This window comes from Pongo abelii, chromosome 21 (assembly GCF_028885655.2).
Source record: "Pongo abelii isolate AG06213 chromosome 21, NHGRI_mPonAbe1-v2.0_pri, whole genome shotgun sequence".
NCBI classification, from domain to species: domain Eukaryota; kingdom Metazoa; phylum Chordata; class Mammalia; order Primates; family Hominidae; genus Pongo; species Pongo abelii.
The window spans coordinates 44,840,290-44,861,529 of NC_072006.2; the positions used below are offsets into that span (position 1 = coordinate 44,840,290).

At 47.7% G+C, this 21,240-nt stretch overlaps 1 long non-coding RNA gene across 1 annotated transcript; it reads right to left on the reverse strand.

Moving 5' to 3' along the window:
• Positions 1-1,088: 1,088 nt before the first annotated feature.
• On the reverse strand, positions 1,089-7,707 carry LOC129052229 (uncharacterized). The gene is made up of 3 exons (XR_008517168.1): positions 7,600-7,707; positions 2,099-2,176; positions 1,089-1,675 (listed from the first exon to the last, which is right to left on the reverse strand). It is a non-coding gene; the product is annotated as an uncharacterized LOC129052229 (long non-coding RNA).
• Between the last annotated feature and the right edge of the window lie 13,533 nt (positions 7,708-21,240).

Below are 21,240 nucleotides of genomic sequence, written 5' to 3' on the forward strand. Positions count from 1 at the left end.
CTCTCTTCCCCCACTGAAAAATTACAAGTGGCTCTCAAGCTGGTTTGTCCTCCCAGCTTCCCATAAGGAACCAGATCCCTAGGCATAGCTGCAGGGTATAACTCAGCCTCAGCCCCCCTGAAAGCCAGCACCAAGGAGGGCTGTCAGAGACCCCAACACATGGCCCAAGGCCCCTGTGCCCAGGAGCCCCCTGAACCTGCTCGGAGGTGTAATTAAGTGAACTTTGAAAGCAGCCCTCCCACTGTGGGCTCACAAACCCCAAGGAACCAGGTCTCTAATATCCCTGTGAAAGTCAGCCTAGCCATTCACCAAGGAGGAAGAGACTGCAGCCTATGAGTGTAGAGTCTGGAATCCTACCCTGGCTTTATTTGGGACACTTTGGGCCCAAAGACTCTGATTTTGGTGTCTATTGAGTCACATCTCTACTTCCCTCCTTTGGGAGAAATACGTCCTTGCTTATCAGTGCTGAAGCCTCTACCACTTACTATCATTTTCGAGGATGAAGCTCTGGGATCCAACAGAGACTTAGACTCAAGAAGGGAGGGTTGAGCTGGTGCAATACTCACCCATCTAAAGCCAGGGCATCATGGAGTACATCCTGGAGTAGCTGCCTTCTCAATACACCCCCATTTGGGGGCTCCTAGATGGTTTGCTCTCATAGGCACGCCTTGGCCCCCAAAAGTAAGATTCTCAGTGAATGCATGTGGTCACTGACATGGTCATTCATTCATTCAACAAAACTGCCATGATTCCAGCATCATGTGCCCTCTAGACAGAAGAAACCCTGCCCCATCCCTGTCGGGGGCTACACATACAAAGAAACAAAGCAGCCTTGAATCCACCCTTTTATGAGCTGAGTGATTTTCATTATTTCTTGCATTTTAAAATTATTCTAAACATTACCTCCTCTTAGGAAGCCCATGATGTCAGAACCATGACAGTTTTGATGAATGAATCAATAATAAGGGAATATTATTAGAAAACTAATAATGTCCCTTAACTTTCAGAGGTACCCTTATGTTAATAATCAGGTATAGTCTTATGTATTTTGTCCTATATTTATAAAACATAGATACGGCTTGAGGTTTGGAGAAGTAGGTTGTTTTATTTTGGTTTTGGTTTAGTTTTTTGTTTTGTTTTACAAAAATGAGATTATGCTATATAAATTTCTTGGCAAGTTGCTTATCTCAGTCATCAGACCACAGCTATCACTTCAGATCAATCCACTTATATTTGATTCATTTCATAGCTGTATCCTATGTCATATCACACCGTATTCAGTCATTCCCCTGTAAGGAAGCGGGAAATACATGTTCACAGTGTTAAGCCATTGCCGTTTTGTTGCAGGATCTAGTATTACCCTAATCCAGTGGTTCTCAAAGTGTGGTTCCCACAGAAGCAGCATCAGCATCATCTAGGAAATTGTTAGAAATGCAAATTTTGGGGTCTGTCCCAGAACTATCACATCTTAAACTCTGGGATGGGTCATGGAAATCTGTGTTCTGGCTTTCTACAGGTGATTCTTGAACACATGTTAAAGTTTGAGAACCACTGCCCTAACCTGTACCATGTCATTCATCTTCCATGAGGACTATGTCCATTTGTTTGCCCTCCACAAACAATTGCAGCAATTACAACTAGATGCCAGCTTCTTTGCAGAAAATGTTTTCTCAATCTGGAAAGATACAAGAAGTTTCTAGATAAGCAAACTTAGATGAGGTGTTCAAGCTAGCTACCCAGTTGCTAATTAACTCATTAATTCACTCTTTTGGGATGTATTGAATTTATAGTCACAGGCATAATGCAAACATATGCCCCTGTGTAACATATCTGGGGAAAGGTGACAAGCAGATTTTTCTCAAATGATCTGGATGCCCGATGTGATTCTTCCTTAGGTGCAAAGAGGTTGCAATTGGTGAGTTCTGTTTGCAAAAGACCAACCACCTGGAAATGCAGGCATGGAAGCCATGAGAGTGCCAAAAAAATGTGGAAGATGGAGGCAGAGAGAACCAGGCTTGAATCCTGGCCCCACCTCTCACCCACACTCCCTGAACCTTAAGTTTTGCATCTATAAAACTGTGGTGATAATAAAACCTACCTATAGGGCTGTTGATCCAAACTGTATTTTGTAGCTCCTCCAGGGAAGTTTTCCAGTCAATCTAATGCTTTTCTATGACTGTTCAGAGAACAAAAAAAATGAGGAAGGAATTAATGAATTATTTCATGAGAAAGCCATTTTCTTCTGCTTCTTTCATGTTAAGAATTATACAGAGCATGTGCCACTGCTGTCTTCTTCATGAAACCCCCTGAGAGGCAAGGGTGGGGTGGAAGGTGAGGATGGCCGTGGGAGTAAGCAGTAAACCTCCTGAGCAGTCATTAGCCTGGCTGTCCGTTCAGGAGCTATGAATGGAATGGTAACTAAGAGGAGTAGGGGGTTTCAAGCTTGAGCATGCATTAGATTCCCCTGGAAGTTTTTTAAAGCACAGATGACTGAGCCCCACCCCAGAGTTTTCAGATTAAGTAGATCTAGGGTGGTGCCTGAGATTTTTCATCTCTAACACGTTCCCAGACAATGCTGATGCTGCCGGTCCGGGGATCACACTTTGAGAACCACTGGGTTAGGTCAACGACCCAGGCTGATGAAGCCTCCGCCATAATCAACACTTGGTTTCTAAGATTACATTGAGTGTTGACATCCCACTGGCAGGAGAGCAAACAAATGAAGAAACTCCACCTTCTTCTTAAGCTTCCTGGCCAGAAAGTGATGCACATTCCTTCCACTCACATGTCATAGGCCCCACCTTTGCAAAAGGACCTGGGAAATTTAGTCCTTGGATGGGCTTCTTCTTAGTAAGCCACTTTCTTCCCAGGCATGCAAAGGGGTCACAGATCACTTAGTGTCGAGCGACTGCCACTGCCACACATGACAAGTCCTCTACTCATCTCCAAATCTTGGGCCTTGCCACCGAGATGTGGGTTAGCCCAGTCACAACCTCAATTCAGATTCCTAGAGCTAAAAATGTACTGTGAACAGAACATGCTCTGGAAGTCGTGGGAGAAGGGGAAGCAGGATCTATGGAAAGATGGATACCTGGGCCTCATCCTCCTTAGACTGCTTCTCAATGACACAAGTCCATGAATGTCTCCACTCTCGCTGAGGGCACAGTGTGTACAGTAGAACCATGGACTTGCAGTCGGACGGAAGAGCCATCACTCACTAGCTGTGTATCTTCAGGCCTCTCTGCCCCTGGTGGGTATTGCTGGTTGATGTGGGGCAGCACCCAGATTGTAGCTCCTCCACTTCCTGCCAGGCCTCCTCCTCCAGCCTCCTCAATTCCTGGGCCATGAGTGTGTGCAGCAATGTGACAATAGCCATCACTTCTCCAGCAGGTTACTCACATCATCAAAGTTGGGGACTTCGAGCAGATAAGAGACCTATGCAGATTCAATGCCTCCTTACATAATCCAGCTCACATTCTGCTTTGCCCTTGCCCTACAGTTTCTGTCAATCCTTTCTTCCCCACCTGCTTGTTCTGTTGACTGTAGGCCCAGACACCAAAGCAACAGCCTCCTGTAGACGGTTGAACCAGCTTCCACAACTGCACAGGACCAAACCCTCATAAGAAAGCCCTCATTTTATGCCATTCTTAGTGGTTTTGCTTTTCTGGCTGAATCATGACTGATATGGGTGCTTTTCTTCCAACATTCTCATTTAATTTTCTGAACAACCCCACAAGAAAATTCTTGTTAGTCTTGTTTTAGAGATGAGCAAAGTGAGAATCAGAGAGGCTAAGTCACCTGTGTGAGATTCCACAGCTAGTGAGTGGTGTTGGGGCTGAGACTTGAACCCAGGCCTCTCAAACACCAGTACTTTGACCACTATGGTATTTTGTGAGCTCCTTCAGAAGAAAACTGGGCCCCATGAGATGGTCAACACAACATCAGGTTTTCACCTGTGTCCATGCCAGGATCCTGCTCCTCTGTGCCCCCAACAAAGGCTCATCCACTGTGATACGGGAAGAGCCTTCCTTGACCAGGGCCTGTTGTCTGCAGAGTGGCCACTATTTTCTCTCCCCCGTTTCCCCTCCAGCTCTGGCCAGAGGTTCCCAGTGGTTTGATCACACCATTTTTATTATAAATCAATAGGAAAAGGAGAAAATCTTTCTGAGAAGATTCTAAGCCTAATTAAAAACCCAGGAGAGGGCTGGACATGATGGCTCATGCCTGTAATCCCAGCACTTTGGGAGGCCGAGGCAGGCAGATCACCTGATGTCAGGAGTTCAAGACCAGCCTGGCCAAGATGGTGAAATCCCGCCTCTACTAAAAACACAAAAATTAGCCAGGCATGGTGGCAGGTGCCTATAATCCCAGCTTCTAGGGAGGCTGAGGCAGGAGAATTGCTTGAACCCAGGAAGCAGAGGTTGCAGTGAGCCGAGATCGCACCACTGCACTCTAGCCTGGGTGATAGAGCAAGACTCCATCTCAAAAAAAAACCACAAACCCAGGAGAGAACATCCCTCAAAACTATTCTGCTCTTGTGTAAAGACACATATGATAGGAGAGAGGGTGCAGAAGAAAAGAACAGGCTTCCATTGCGAGGTGTGGAGACCTGCCCATGAGAGAGGCAAAGAAAGGCAGAAAAGAAAACATATAAAAATGGAGAAAATGACAGAGAAAAGGGGGAGGGGGAACCACCAAAAACAGCAAGCGGGAAGCAACCTAGATATAGAGGAGGGAGAGAAAGGGAACAAGACATAAAATGAGAAAGAATCAGAGACAAAGAAAAATAGGAACAGAGAATAAATGGGAGAAATAGGTATAGAAGAGAAAAAGATGAATGAAAGAGGTGAGAATAGAAGAGAGAGTCAGAATGAGAGAGAGAGAGAGAGGTGACTGCCAGGTTCCTATATAATTAACTTTCTCCCTTGGTCCCAAGTTTTTGGGGGGAGACCAGAGTGGAACCCAAGACAGCTGGTGGGTAAGGGAGGCACCCTGGCCACTGCCCCCATTGTGCTGGACAGTGGCCACACTTGACACAGCAGCAGGAGATAGACATCTACCTCTGAGTCAGCTCCTTTCTTCACAGCCCCACCTGCCCCACCTTTTGGGCTAATGTTGCAGAGTTAATTACAGAAAGCCTGCCAGACTGGGGATTTATGAGCCTCAGGAGAGCCTGGTTCTGAAGGGGGAGGGAAGATGTGAGGGAGAGGACAGTCAGGACCACCTACTGAGCTGGGCACTGAAGGTTTCTACTACTGGAATAGCCCCCAAGCACCCACAGGCAAAAGGTGTCTGGGGCCCAAGGAAATAAGAGGAGGTCTGTCCGGGCTAATGCCTAAGCCACAAAGCCAACTCTTCCATTATGGATTTAGACAGCCTTCCTACTCTTCTACCTATCCCTATAACTTTCCCCAGAGGGTTTTGCCAGTCTGCCATTTTTTTCTGCCCCTTTGCCACCTCCTCTCCCCATCTGCCAATCCTTTCTCCTATCTGACATGTCCTCCATGTATCTACCATCTTCCATTTACCTACCTTCACCCATCCATCTAAACTTTCACCCACCAGAAGCTCCAAAATCCCACTCCTCATCCTTCCACCAACTGCTACCCACCTGCCAAACGCTCTTCCATTGATTCATGCTTCTTTATAGGCCAACTTTTCCACCCTTCCTCCAACTCCTTCAACCTCCACAAAACCTTCAGTCACCACCATTTCCACTATCCACATGCCAATCCTTCCATCCATGAATCAGCTCCTGTATTTCCCAGCTCCTCTCCATCTGACCTTTTCTCTATCCATGCACCATTCTCCATGTATCTTCCAAACTCCTTCATCCATCCACCAATCCCTCCACCCATCTGCCAACTTGTCCATACATTTGTCAACCCCTCCCCCTTCCTCCAACTCTTCACCTACCATCCCCTCTATCTTTTTCCAAATCCTCCATCCAACCACCAAAATTTCCAACCCATCTCTACATTTACTTTCACCCTCATCAATTCCTACATTCACATGCTAACCCATCCCTTCAGTGAGCCATGCTCCCTTCCATTTATACATACAATTCCATGTCTAATCCACCAGTACCTAACCCCATCTACCATCTCATTCATCTATACATTCAGCAACCCTTCCATTCCATTCCAATATGTCAACCTCTTCCTCTTCCTACACTGTCAACTCCTCCCTCCTTCCATCCTTCAATCCCCCAACACTCCAACAGTCTCTTAATGCATCCACTGACTTCACAAAGGCCCCAACCCAGCCCTCAGGGAAGTTCTGTAAAAAGAAAATGGTTCTGTAGAACTGCAGAGCTGGGATATAATCTTGGTTTGGAACACACTGGCAGCATGGCTCAGTTCAGTGCTCCCTGGCCTAGTCACAGCTTTGGGAGGGTCCTAAAGGCCACTGAGGAAGCTGGACAGAGTAGAAAGGGAAGTAGGGGAAAGGTTCTGTCACCTCTGTTAAGGACGCTGGTAAAGTTAATTACAGCCAGCTCCTCATCCCTCTCCACCTGCCCCAACTAACTGGACAGTACAGAGGGAGCCTCACCCCCCTGATTTCTGCCCTGACCTGTTCTGCCTGCGCTAATGGACACAACCAGGCCACAGTCCCCTCCTCTGCCTAAACCCTGGGGTTTTGAGCCAACTCCAAAGACCCTGACTAGCCAAAGCCATGTTGAACCAAGGCCTGAGCAGATTCGCCAGGCTGGGGTTGCAGGTGGCCCCCAGCACCGCAGTGGCCTACTCAGTCTATATGGTCTCATCTCTTAAATACCAGAAAACCTCTTGACTACTTATGAGTCAGTTTAGACCCAAGCCAGGTAGATTCCAGGTAACACAGAGAAGTAGAAACTGCATCAAACCTAGATGTAGGTTATGGAATCAGCAAGACCTGGGTTTGTATTCTTCTTGTACTTCCTGGCTGTGTCACTTAACGCCTCTTGAGCCACAGTGTCCTTGTTTGTAAAATGAAGGTCAGAAAGCTCCTACCCACTGCATGGGATTAAAATTTTAAAATATACACATATTGGGATAGAGCTTGAAACACAGTAGTCCCCCATCGAGAGATGCCTTCACCTCACTTGGACTGGCTCTGGTGGCTAAGTCCGGGTCTTCTCTGTACATCAGGGAAAACAGGACAAATTGCCATTCTTAGACCAGGTTGCCTGGGCTGCAAAACTAAGCCTTCTCCCCCAAAAACCCCCCTGTATAAGAATTTCCACAAAAACAAAAACAAAAACCTCTGTTTTTTAGGTAATTTTAAATGCCTGGAAAATTTTGCAATGGGGTGAAACTTGGCCAGAGAGAGAAACAAATTTTTTTTTGCAAATCTCAGCCCTACCTTTTGGCCTAGGTTGGCCTCTTGCCAAAAATGTGAGATGACAGGTGAATGTGTGAGTTTCTGTGACTTGGGTTTCCAAAATGGCATTCAACAAGTGATCTGTCTAATTGCTTTTGATATCTAGAAAAGCTAATTAAGGTAATAATACTTGGCACTTGTATAATAATAAAAATAATGACCCTTTATATGTAAGGACCGTCTTTCATCCAAGGATTACAAAGCCTTTACAAACATTAATTAATCCTCACAACTCACCTGTGAGGTGGGTGTAATTAGACCCATTTTATGGCTGGATGAATTGAAGCATGGATGGGGTGAGGGATGTGGTGAAGATCACACGCTGCATCTGCTGCCAAGACTGGGATGGCCCAGAAGATTCTAGAAGCCGCACTCAGAATTCTCACATCTGTGTGGTAGAATCCCTCTAAGCTGTCCCAAGGAACACCCCCATGAGTCAAAGCTCTCTCTTGACCAGCCACAGACAAAAGCAGAACACTAGGACCACATGTGGCTGGGTGACCTTCAGCTAGTTCCTTCCCCTCTCTGAGCCTTTACTTCCTTCCCCATTAGCCAAGATGACTAGGTTCCATGACACCTCACCTCCCCAGTGTTCAGTCCCACAAGCTTGTCATCCTGTTTCTTGCATCACTGGCAGGTTTTCAGGGCCTTGAAGCCACCAACAAAGACCCGGGTTCAGCCAGCATCCCTGGGCAGTTAGGTTGCCAGATTTAGCAAAGAATAGTACAAGATACCGAGTCAGAACTTTTGAATTTCTGAAATTTTTGAATTTCAGAAAAACAATGAAGAATTTTTCAGTATAAGCATGTCCCATGCAATATTTGGAACATGCTTATACTAAAATATGGTTTGTTATTTATCTGAAATTCAACTTTAACTGGGCGTCCTGTGTTTTGTCCAACAACCCTGCTTGTTAGCCACTCTGTCCAGGCACAGGCTGAATTTCTCACATCTCTGATCTCAGGTAATCCTTCCCCTACTCTGGGAGGCAGGCATTATCATTCCCATTTTGCCATGAAAACTAGTCTAGAGAAGAAAAGCGGCCTGCCCGGAGTCCTGAATTCCTCACCTACCTGGGTCTCCCTGGAGTCTCCACTGACACCCCCAGTGATTGATTCCCCAGTGCCCAGAGAACAAAGTCCACACTCCCTGAGGACAGCCCTTCCAGGCCCTGCAAATCTGCCCCTAAAGTCCTTTCTAGCTTCATGTCGGCCCAAGGGTCCCATCAGAGGCATATGCAATAGATTCAGTGTAATTAGCGGTGCCCAGTACCCACACTTCCTTCCATCAGGCCTCCAGGCCTTTGCCTCTGCTGGTCCCACCACCTGGAATGCTGTTCCTCCATCTTCTCCTGCAAAATGCCTATAGGTCTGCAGGATACTGTTCAGTGTCACCTCCTCTGATATGCCTTCCCTGGCCAAATACTCGTTCTGCTGTGTTAACCTCTGCGCTGCCACATTCCCCAGCATGCTTGCATGCATGTGTGTGTGTGTGCACGCGTGCGTGCGTGTGTGTGTGTGCATGTGTATACTGTGTGTGAGTGTGCGTGTGTGTGTGCATGTGTGTGTGTTTGTGTGTGTGTCTTTTCTCTGTACTCCACCCTCCCATCACCAGTACACCTAGGGTTGTTTCTTGGCCCCATGCCTCAGCACACACTATTTCCTCTTCCTGGAATCATCCTCCAAAATTAAGTCATTCATTCATTCAACTGATACTTATTAAGCACTTGTTATGTGTTGAGCTTATCCTTCCTGCCTTTATGAAATCAACAGTCTAGTGCAGGGGTCAGCAAATTTTTTTCTGTAAAGAGACAGATCGTAAACAGTTAGGCTTTGCAGGCCATAGGGTCTGTGTCACAACTACTCTACTCTGCTGTTGTAGCGTGAGTGCAGCCATAGAAGGTATTAGCTGGGTATGGCTGTGTTCCCATAAAATTTTATTTACAAAAAAAGGCAGTAGGCCACATTTGGCCTATTGGTTGTAGTTCACCAACTCCTGATCTGTTCGAAATGGACATTGAGCAAATATCACACAAATGCCGGATTTAACAAACTTTCTTCAATCCTGTGAAGGCGAAGATTCTACTCAAACTCTCCCCACTCTGTGAGATCTTTTAGCAGTGGCCTCTTCCTCTGTGCTTTCAGAGCTCCTGAGTTTAGCGGGCTCATCTGTGGTCATTCTAGGCAGGGACCACCTTTCCAACCAGATGCCTTAAGACTGACAGCTGATGCTGCACCTACTCCTGCCTGAGGTGCCCCTGCTGGGGCCAGATGGGGCTGGGCTGGGGTGGACCTTGTTTAGGACTCCTCCCTAGCAGAAGAGAAGTCCTGCTCAACCCTCATCCTTAATGATCCTCCTGCCACTCCTTCCAATAACTTGTCTCCGATTATAACCCAGGGTGAGCCGAACTGGGCATCTTATTTAATAGAGAGTGACTGTGCTCTTATATTTGAGTTAGAAGTGTCACATTTTCCTTCTTGGCAAGAAGGAAACATAAAACCCTCTCCAGAGACCCCAGGGCCAAAAGAAGTGACAGATGTTTCCAGCATCATGGCTTTGTGTCCCCTCCTTCGGTGGCTCCATCTTGCTGAGCTCCAAAACTGTTTGTGAGGATGTGCACCCCGCCCCAACACACACATACATACATTAAAATCAGGCCCCCTATGCATTCATACACATGTGTTCAGCACACAGGCTTACATACACCTCAGGCAGATGTATGTTTACATATATAAGCCCACATGGACACACACAAATTCCGGCTTCACACATACACCAAGAGTATTCACAACAAGGCAGACAAATTTGGGCACAAAAACAGATTCATCTAGAGACACACAAACCCTGAATTTTTGCCCCACAGCTACTATACATGTGTGCATGTACACACACTATGCACATGTATGTGCACATGCCCACACTATGCACATGTGAGCACACACACACAGGCACACACGCTATGCATATATATACAGTGAAATCCAATCCCACTACGTCTTGCAGGGGGAACAGGCCGTGAAAATCACATCTTTGCATTTCTGGCCTACCAATTCCGTCTGGGTTCCTGCTGCCAGTCTCAGCTCCGGGGAGGGACACAGGAAATTCCCATTTCCCTGGCTGCCAAATCTCAGCCACCTCTGACCCTTAGAAAGACAGAAACTCCTCCAGCTTCCTGTGAGCCGGTCCTGCTGTGTGCCCAACACTCCTAGCCAACGTGTGGCCTGAGGAGATAACACGAGGCTTGGTGTCCGGCCCCATGTGTGGCTCCTGCAGTCAAGGCAGCTTCCTTGGCCTCCCCTTGGGGTCAGGGCCTGGCACGCTAGGGGCCTCCAGGGAAGGGCCTTGGGCTGCACCCAAGGTCAAATGCCCTCTTTATCTGAAGGACGCTGACCACTTTCCTGCCCTGCTTCCCTCTGCTTCCAACATTTCTAGCAGCCTTGGGGAGCTCACTGTCCCCAGCAGCCAATGCCTACTACTGCTCTTTTAACTGTTACTGAGCCGTCTGCATCCAGGCTCTGCTGCCTTCGTAGTGGGGAGCCAGTGGCACAGACGGAAGTGACAGTGGCAGGAATTAAGAAGCTTGTGAACCCCAGCTCCCAGGCTGTTGGTTGAACTGGCCTGCAGAATCGGGACCCCTTGTGGGTGTCCTCATGTTGAACAATTCACTCATCCACTCATTCAAAACACTTGGGCTGAGGCTCTCACTTGGTGCTGGGGATTCAGTGGTGACTAGACAAGAGTCGCTGACCTTGCTATGGGCATAAAAACCTGGGTGCCAAGGGATCTCATCAGCATGGGCTTCTGTAGCCAGGAAAGCTTCTCAGAGAAAGCGGCATCTGACTTGGGTCTAGCAGGCCAAAGAGAAATGTGCATGGAAGAACAAGCTGTATGTAACCAACAACAAATGGAAAGGGAGGCTGGGGCTGGTGCATAGTAGGAGCTCTGCAAATGTTTGTCGACTGAATGAATGAAGGGGAACTTCTGGAGGCTTTTCAGTAAGGAAGTACTATTGATTATTATTTCTAAGTGATGCCATCTACTTCTCACCAAAGGGCTTCTTTGCCCAGGATGGATGGGTCTTCTCCCAGAGGTTTAATTGCTCCATGGATTCCCTGACCCCAGTCCCCACCACACCCTTACACATAGACACAAACACACCCACAAACAAGCGCTGGCTGCAGATGCCCACGTGCACACAGACACTCACACATATGTAAGACAACCACACATGTGCAACCACATGCAGCCCATGTCCACATGTCTAAGAATGATAATCATAGCAAACACTTTTATCCGACTTTCCCACAGGCCAGGTGGCAGTTCTCTGAATTTATTAACTCAGTTAATTCAGCCCTCTAAGGTAGGAACTATTGGGATTCCCATTTCTACAGATAAGAAAACTAAGCCAAGGAGATGAATCAGTTATCCAAAGTCATATAGTTAGGAAGTGGCAGGGCTGGGATTTGATCCTGGCCACCTGATCCCAGAGACCATGCTCATAATCACTAAAGCAAAGTGGTCCCAGTATCCTTCTCAGCCTCCCTCTCACTCCCAGCCCTCCACACTTCACCACCCATCTTGTAGTCCAACCACGCTGAAACCCATGGGATCCCCCAAACACACAATTCACTGCCATGCTCATCTCTCTGGCATGTTCTCTCCGATCTCTTTCTGAGGTACACATCTCCTTATGAGGTCCGTTTTATTATTTGTTTACCAAACATTTGTTAAGCACAGATTATGGACTGAGGCTTTGTGCTTAGCATTTTACGTGCATTCTCTCATTCAACCCTCACTGCAACCTTATGAATGTTCTATTGTTATTAGCCTCATTTCACAGATGAGTAAACTGAGGCACAAAGTGGTTAAGTCACTCCCGCAAGGTCACAAAGAGGGAGAGCTTGGAATGGACTCAAACCGTCTTGACTCATGAGCCTCAACTCTTCATCTCATCTTAGTCTGCGTCCTGCTCAGCTTTGGCTTCTGTGACTGAGAACAAAGTCTCAGAGGGAGGAAGAGGAGAAGATAGAAGGGAGGAGGAGGAGGAGGAAGAGGAGCAGCATTAAAACAAAACTCAAGGCCAGAGGAGATTACGAATCCTGAGTGTGGGTGGGGTGGATAGGATTGTAGAGCGACCTTGCAAACTTTTTACCCACATTTTATTGTGAATATTCTGAAAGCATGGAAAAGTTGAAAGCACTGTGCCATGAGCGCCCCTAAACCCACTACCTTGATTTGGCAATGAGCCTCTCACTATTCTTGCTTTATCTCCTGTCTATGCATCTTGCAAGCCATCGATCCACTTACAATGCAGACACTTTGCAGACTTTTTCAAATCTGAAGAAATGGTCAAGGCTAAGCTCCCTTGGGAAAATCACTGTGGGTGACGCAGGTTGAGATTTTTACTGGGGCCCAAGAGCCTGTGCACAGTTGACATGTACACACACTGTTAGATGCACGTGCATGTGTGCGCGCACACACACAAGGGAGCAAGGACACAAAGGGTGAAGAAAGTCTCAGGATTTGGAAGAGAGCCAGGACTACATCAGTTGATCAGTCAACCAGTTCCTTTCCACCTGCCAGGCCCCATTAGCCCCATGGAGGCCACCAGGGGCCCCAGGGGCTCAGGGCCAGGCTAGGGGGTGGGGTATTTCCCTAATTGGCCTGCTTGTCCTTCACCCAGCAGAGGAAACAGCCGCTGGCTTCAGCCTCCAAATGACAGGAAACGCCACGGAGGGCTACTCGGCAGTAATTACTACTTTGAGAAAGGAGGGGAAAAAAACTGAGGGGGAACAGTTCCAACTCAAATAATCCACTCATCGTGGGGGGTGGGGGGATGGGAGGGTGTTCCAAGGAAAAGACATTTTGAAAAGCCTTCAATCAATCTGACAAGCAATTATCTGCTTAGCGGCTGGTACAAATCCCCCGCTGAGGACTTGTGCCCCCTCCCAGGAGGACCGGAACCCCAGACCGACATTCAGCCCCGCAAAGCCCCCATCCCATCCTCCTAGTAGCCGGAAGGTAAAACGTGTAGATTGTAATTCCGCCTGGGAAACTTCAGCTCTAGGGGCAGCTAGGGTCAGAGGGAGTGGCTATCTGATTCTTTCCCTCCACACACCCATAGCTACACACACACACACACGCACACATGCACGCACACTCTACCCTGGACGGCCACGTGCCCTGTCCCACATGTTGTAGGATGAGTTTGTTTCAAATAGTCTCTCCTTCCCCCACCAACCATAAGCATTCTCTCTCATTTCATTAATTCATTCAACACACATTTTTCTTGAAGCTTCATTAGGACACTGGTGATAAGGACGAGGGACATCCCTGGTCTTCTGCATATAGCTGGGGAAGAAAAGCCATTGTCACCTGCCTTGTGATTCCTACCCCAGTTTGGGGAAGCAGCACAGAGAATTGGAGAGAGCATGGCTGGGAATGCAAGAGCTGAATTCAGACCTAAGTGTGACCAGGCAAGCTCTGGTCCCCTCCAGGGCTCCAGAGGCCAGGTTGAGGGGGTCTCTTCTTTCCTCCATCCACCTGCCCTAGGCCAGGCCTCCTCTTCTTACCAACTCTCCCAGGCCCTGGGCCTGCCTCTCCCTCAGCGAATCCCAGAACTGTCTCTAGTCCAGCCTACGTGGGACAGAAAGAGAGCAGGCAGGTTTGGCCCACCAGGGAGGGTCTTGCCCCTGCCCTGCACTTCGTAAAGAGCTGAGAATGAGCCCCCAGCAGCACAGAGTGGGGCCCTGACAGGCAGATGTCCTTGCCCACGGTCCTACACACCTCTTCACACAGTGCTTGTGTGTACGTGCACATGTGTGTGTCTCACACACAGCCCCTCACTGGCACATTCCGACATCACACGTCCGCAGGCTGCACACATGTGGGCTTAATGCCACAAGTGAGAGTCCTGCACCCCTGGTCTCACTCATGGGCACACAGGGTGTCACACCTGCACATTCGCTACCATAGATATCCGTGCTCCTCCTCATGCCGGCACAGACTCACACATACACATGCACAAACAGCCAGATATCAGCTGTGGATACAACCCTCACAGTCATAGGCACTCACAAATTTCTCACCCCTTCATGGACCCAGAGTCTCATGATGGAGACAGCACGTGGGAATGGAGCAGGCAGGGAATAGAGCAGGCAGGGAATGAAGCAGGCAGCCGAGGAAAGCCCTCCCAGGCAGAGTCCTCATCAGCACCAAAGAAGGAAGCCCTCATCCAAGACGCAAGTGAGGAGAGAATGCGAAAAGGACTTCCAGGCCAGAGGCTGCAGCAAGAGGGAGCTGACAGGGACAGGGCAAGGGAGGTCAGAACCCTGGCCAGGAAGCAGTCTGGGTTCACGGTTAGGAGAGCAGAGATCTCAGGGAACAGCAGAGTGGCAGGCCTCGTGGAATGATGATGCCTGCCCACCAACACCATACTGTCCTGAACAGAAACACACACATGCAGGCTCTCTGTCAACCTGCAAGGCACGAGGGTTGTCACTAGTCAAAACATGCTTCAGGGTAAGGAGACAGACACTCAGACAGGTGACTTGCCCAGGGTCACACAGCTCTGAGCAGAAAAGTCAGAATCTAAACCCAAGTCCTGCTAACTCTGATATCCATGCTCTTAAGCACTTTTGAGATATCAACAGCTTAGAAGAGAAATTCCGTGTAAAGTGCTTGACACGGAGCAAATGCACAATAAATGTTAGCTCTGCTCATTTCTATCATTGCCCATCTTGGAATCCACAGACGGTCTCATAAACAAAATTGAGTGCTCTGATGGGAAAACCAGATAAGACACATGTGAAAACCAGTGCCCTGTGTTTTGCACTGGGACCTTGGGTGTAGATCAAAAACTAAGCTCCATGTCCAGCCAGGTAGGCCCCACATTCCATTCTTGGAGCAGAAGAACTAATTCCAGCTCTACCTTCCATGGCTGGAGTCTGCTGGCCAGCCCTTCAGGCTCTGCCCAGAGCTGGATGAAGAGGCAAATACTGACCCTGGCAGGCCCTGTCTGACATTACAGCCCTGGGATATGGGATCCTGCTTCCCTCAAGAGTCTGCAACCTGGAAAGACATGGAACCCACTTCACCCAGACACGTAGGCCATTGCAGCTCCCACTACATTTACGACAGCTGTCCCAGTACTCAGGGACACACATGGAACACATTATCTCCCAAGGCCATCAGCAGGGAGAGGACAGGAATGCGTATGTAGACAGAGCAAAATGATCCTGCTCTCCTGGCACAGGAGGGAGGCGGCTGTTTGCTCTCCCAGGACATTTCATTTTGCCCTCAGAGATTGGCAAGACATATCTGATGCACTGGAAGGCAGGCACATGGCTCACCATGTCCCCAAGAAGATACACCCTCATGTTTTATGACCAGAAGAACTCAGGTACAAGATCAGCCCCAAGCTAAACCCAACTCCCATCCCCTGACTGCACTGCATGAAAGTAGAAACTCCCTCCGTTTGCAACAGAGTTGGAGCAGACACCAACTGTCCATTCATCCATCTATCCTTCCATTTCATCAGCATTTATGGATGCCTACCTATGCCCAGCCTCATACCTGGCACTGGAAGTGAATGGACAAATAAGACACTGTTTCTAAGAACTGGAGTGCCAGAGGTGAAGACAGTGGAGGTGATATCATCAGGAGGGGCAGTGTAGCAGAGTGGAAACTTCGGCAACACACGAACCGGAGTCAGATTCCAGATCTGTCCCTTCCCAGAAATGCAACCCCAGCAAGTGACTTGTCTTCAGCAAGTCTCAGTCCCCATTAAGTGGAATGAGGATGATGATGGTACCTACCTCCTTTGGTTGTTGGGGAGATGACATGGGACATTGCTTGTAAAGTGCTGAGCCCTGGGCCTGCTGCATTGAGACTCTCAGTGAGTGCCAGCTGGTGTCATTGATCACTTCTGTAAAATGGGTATAACAATACCCAGCCTCTCCACCTTTAGAATGAGGTTGTATCAAATAAGATCATGTGTGGTAAGTGTGCTTTATAAATGGTGGAGTGCTTATTTTATCACTCATTCATTCAGCTAACCATTCCTTGACAGCCTGCAAAGGGCCAAGGCTACAGCTAGGAATGAGGTTATCAAACAGGAGCAAGAAGTAAGGGAAACACAGATGTGGCTACAGAGTCCGGCGTCTGGGAATGAAGATCAATTACGATACTGATGCAACAAGAACAGCCATAAAAGCTTCTACAGAGGAGGGCAAAGGAGGTGGTCATTAGCTAACTGGTGAGGTCAAGGAAAGCTTCCTGGAAGAAAAGGAGTTAGCATTGGTGCTGCAAGGATGAATGGGCATTGAGGCTTCACCTTTTAAGTCTGAGCAAGCTTACATTCTAATAAGAGAATCAGCATGTCTTCAGTGACACAAGAGGGGTGGACATAGGCAGATTTTACTCGTTACCCATCCAGTGTACAGACAAGTGGTGGAGTTCTGAGGACAGAAATCTGAGATGCTTGGAGCCAGCTGGACTCAGGCTCAGCCTTGGAACCAGGAGGAGCAAAGGGGCAGAACGTGTTGCCTGAGTTCTCAGTGGTCCCTCAATCCACAGCGACATCTTCCACAAGTCTCAATTGCAGAGCCAAGATTGGAACCTGTATCTGGCTGTTCATGACACTCTGTCAAACCCAACAGAAGTGCTCAGTTCTGGGCTGGGTTATGAACCTCGGTTTGAGATGGCTAACCTCACCACCACATGCCCCTACCTCAAATACTCTCAGTTTCTGTCTTTTCATGAACACTCTGTAAACTTTCCCTGTGAAGTTCTTCCAAATCAGTCCTTTTCTGCTGGCTATAGAAACCAGACTGCACACTCACCCCAAATAGCACCCCCTCCTCAGCCCCATAAGCACCTTTTTACCTCCTCAAACCGCTTACCACTGTCACTAGGACCTAATGTAAGTCAGAGGGGAGGCCATTGGCTGACATCCACTCCAGGAAGTCACATTAGCAACTTCATTCATCAGGATCAGGATTGAGCTTCCATTGTCTGCTGTAACCATTTGTTTATTTCAACTTTGGTGGCAGCCCCGGTTTATTACAATTATCACTATCTGGCATGGGAGAGAATATACTTGCCTTTCACAAGCACATAGGAATGGCATTCTTGCATTTTGTAGCAAAAGACTCACCTGACTCAATACCTCCCCAAATATCAAATAATGTTAAAAAGAGAACATAAATCTATTGATACATATACTATATATATACACCTTTGAATCCACAAATCAATCATTTTATTTTATTTTAGAAGAATAAGGAATAACTGTTTATCTAGCAGCAAACAAAATAATAAACAATAATACCTAATGCTGGTAAGGTTTCCTTGAAGTGGCTAAACGGACAAACTTTGCTGGAGGCAATGTAAATTAGAACATCCTTTATGGAAAGTAAATTGGAAAATATGTATCACAAACCACAAAAATGTTCCTACCCTGAGACCCACTGATTCTGCTTCTGGGAATTTATCCTAAGGAAATGAGACAAAGAGAAATGCTCTGTGGAAAAAGAGAAGAGTTCATTGAAGCAATATTTCAAATAGGGGCAAATTGAAAGTAAAATTCAACAATACTCAACATCAATTTGATGAAATAATAGGGAGCCATTAACATGATAATCTGTAATATTGGTGGAGCAAGCAAAGGCACGCGTATACTGTATTCACCTTTCAAGTTTATTATCAAGACCAGCATGTACAAACTACATATTAACATATAAGTCACTGTACTTGCAATGGGAGGCTGGTAGCCTTATGGAGAAGGTTTTGCCCTTGTTTTCTAAACTTTCAGTTGGGTTCTACATGGTTTTATAGTTTCTTTTAACTGGAGCTAACAAATGATCATGCTTCACGAAAGAACTACAAACAGTGCCTAATTAGACACAGCAGCTTTCACAAGACCCTCAGCCTGTCTAGGCCTCATTTCCACGTTCCTTAAGATCCTTTGCCCCATAAATGTAGTGTGGGAAATAGACAGGCCTGGCAAGTCTTTTTAAGTCTTTAAGTCCAGTGCTGTGAGGAAGAATGGATTTGTCAAAATAATGGCTGATGGTAGTTGAGCACTTCATACCCATCCATTAAATTTGGTCCTCGTGGGCCGGGCGTGGTGGCTCACGCCTGTAATCCCAGCACTTTGGAAACCGAGGCAGGCAGATCACCTGAGGTCAGGAGTTGGAGACCAGCCTGGCCAACATGGTGAAACCCCGTCTCTACTAAAAATACAAGAATTAGCCAGGCGTGGTGGCGCATACCTGTAATCCCAGCTACCTGGGAGGCTGAAGCAGGAGAATGGCTTGAACCTGAGAGGCAGAGGTTGCGGTGAGCCGAGATTGTGCCATTGCACTCTAGCCTGGGCAACAAGAGCAAAACTCTTGTCAGAAAAAAAAAAACTGGTCCTCCACAACCCTGCATAGTGGATTGTATCATCCCCATTTTACAAATGGGAAAACTGAAGTTTGTCCAGGAACAACAAAGATGGTAAGGAGAGGAGCCAGGATTCAAATCCACAACTCTTCACTCCATAGCCTGTTTTGTTGTTGTGTTTCTCAATTCATGTTGATTATTTTTCTCAAATGGATATAGTTTAAAAGAAGTTGATTCACTAAAATAAGTTCGAAGTTGTGGCTTGAAGGGAACTCCCGGCAGCCCTTTCAGGCTGCCTGGGAGGCCCGTCTGTCTTGAAAGGGAACATACAGTTGGCTGGCTTTGCCTGAGGAGGACTGGCCCAGCCAGCGGCTGCAAAACTTATTGGGTTCAAGCATTCCAAAAGAAAACACCCCCTTCACCAAGAATGTACCTCAATAACCACAGAAACAGGCCCCAAAGAAGAAAAAGGGGCTTGGGGGAGCCTCTGATTGGCTCCCGGTGATGTCATGCCCCAGCCCAGAATGCCTGTAAAAGGGCCTACTCTGGGCGACTTTATGGGGGCTTTGGTGTCTGCTTGCTCCCTCCCTGGCAGCCAGGCCAGCATGACGGCTCCTGTCTGCCTCCCTGCCCCCTGCACATCCCCAGCGTCCCTGCCCTGGCCTCTCCCAGGCTGTAATTACTTTCAGTGCCCTGCTTTATGGGCTCCAGCGAGGGGGACTTTGCAGCAAGAGGAAGTTCCTTGAAAGGGACCCAGGAATCTTCCCAGAAGGGCCTCTTTCTGCCTGCTCTCTGAGGGGCTTTGAAAGCAGGCCCAGGAGGCACTGTGGGGCCTGGCCTCCTCAGACACCCTCCCAGCTCCCAGGTCTTCTTACCTGGCCCACTGGCTGGCACTCCCTTGCTGACAATCTTTCAGTTGCCCCTGGGGATTCTTAGAATAAAATACAAATCATTCCCTGTGGCTTCCAAGTCTGGGATCTGCCTCATCACTCACAATCCCCCACCCCCCACCCCCCACAGACCAGCTGTAATGGTCCATCCACCATTCACAGACACACCACCCTTCCTTGCCTCTGAGCTTCCTCAAATGCCAGTCCCCCTGCTGGAACACTTGTCCCTCTTCTCTCTCTGCTCACCCCGTTTTAGCTGACTAACTCCCACTCACCCTTAAGTTCTCCATTCTTTTCCTTCCATTCTTTTCCTTCAGGGATCTTCTGTGGACCTCTGTCCCAGCTGGGCTCAGTGCCTCCTCTTCTAGGCTCACAGAGCCCCTGAGCTTTGTCCTATGCCGTGGTCATTTGGGTCCCTCCGGAAGTAAACTCTACAATGAAGATTGAAGGTAATTTATGTGGAAGGTGAACGCAACATCTGCTGGCAGGGAAATGAGAAATGAGGCAGGGACAGGAAGGCAGCCAATAAAGAATATTATCAGGCAAGTTCCCACCATGGGCAACTAGAGGTTCATTCTGCTAAGAGCTCCAGAGTTCATTGTAGAACACACAGCTCTGAGTTATCTCAGCCTAGAGGGAAGGAGACGTGGTATTAATCCACCAGGCCCATCAATCATTGGTTGGAGCTATTCCAGATGGATATCAATTTTCTGGAGCGTGTTCCTTCACAGAACATGACTGTGAGGTCCTATGTTGCCAAGGTCTCGCTCTTTCCCTCCACTGGAAGGTCTCCAGTACCTCTGAATTAAGTGTAGGCTTGGGAAGGGAGAGAAAGTCCCTGGGCAGGGACTGAGTAGTCAGGAGGAAGTCAGGACTACAACGGTGAGGTCCAAAGGGAGATAAGTAGGGCCCTGACATCTGCTCTACTCACAACCCCACCAGCCCACACTGCAGTTGCCTCTTCTCTGCTGTCTCTTCAACAAGAAAATAAGCTTCAGGCAGACAGGCATCTCTTCCATTTTATTTATGGCTGCATTATCTACATAGGCACATTGGGTGAATTAAAATTATGTCCTGCTTGGGGTGGGTCCACAAGCCAACCACTGGTTGAGGGATTCTATCACGTGTCCTCACTTTTCCAGCTAGTAAACCCAAAGATCCTGGAGGCAGAGCCATGAGAAGAAACTTGGAGCACCTTCCATTATTATAAATGTTGGCCAGAGACTTCGAGGGTCAAGCTTGCCCCTGGAAGATCCATGGGCAAGGACAACCGTAGGCAGAGCCAGAGGCCTGGATTCAAATCCCAGATCTGCCAATTACTGTGTGGCCTTGGGTAAGTTGCTCAATCTCTCTGTACTTCAGTTTCCTCAACTATAGTAACCCCATAAGGTAGGCACAATTAATAGCATTATTACAAAATTCTAATGAAATTGTGTATGTAATATGTTTGGTCATCATTAAAATGATTCTTATCTCCTAAGTATATAAGGAGCTGCCTGGATTTTTTTAAAAAATGATTTTTACAGAAAAGCCAGGTTTAATCCTAAACCTTAAGGGTTCCCTGATGCATGCACCTACCCTATTCCAGGCATTGTGCTAGAGG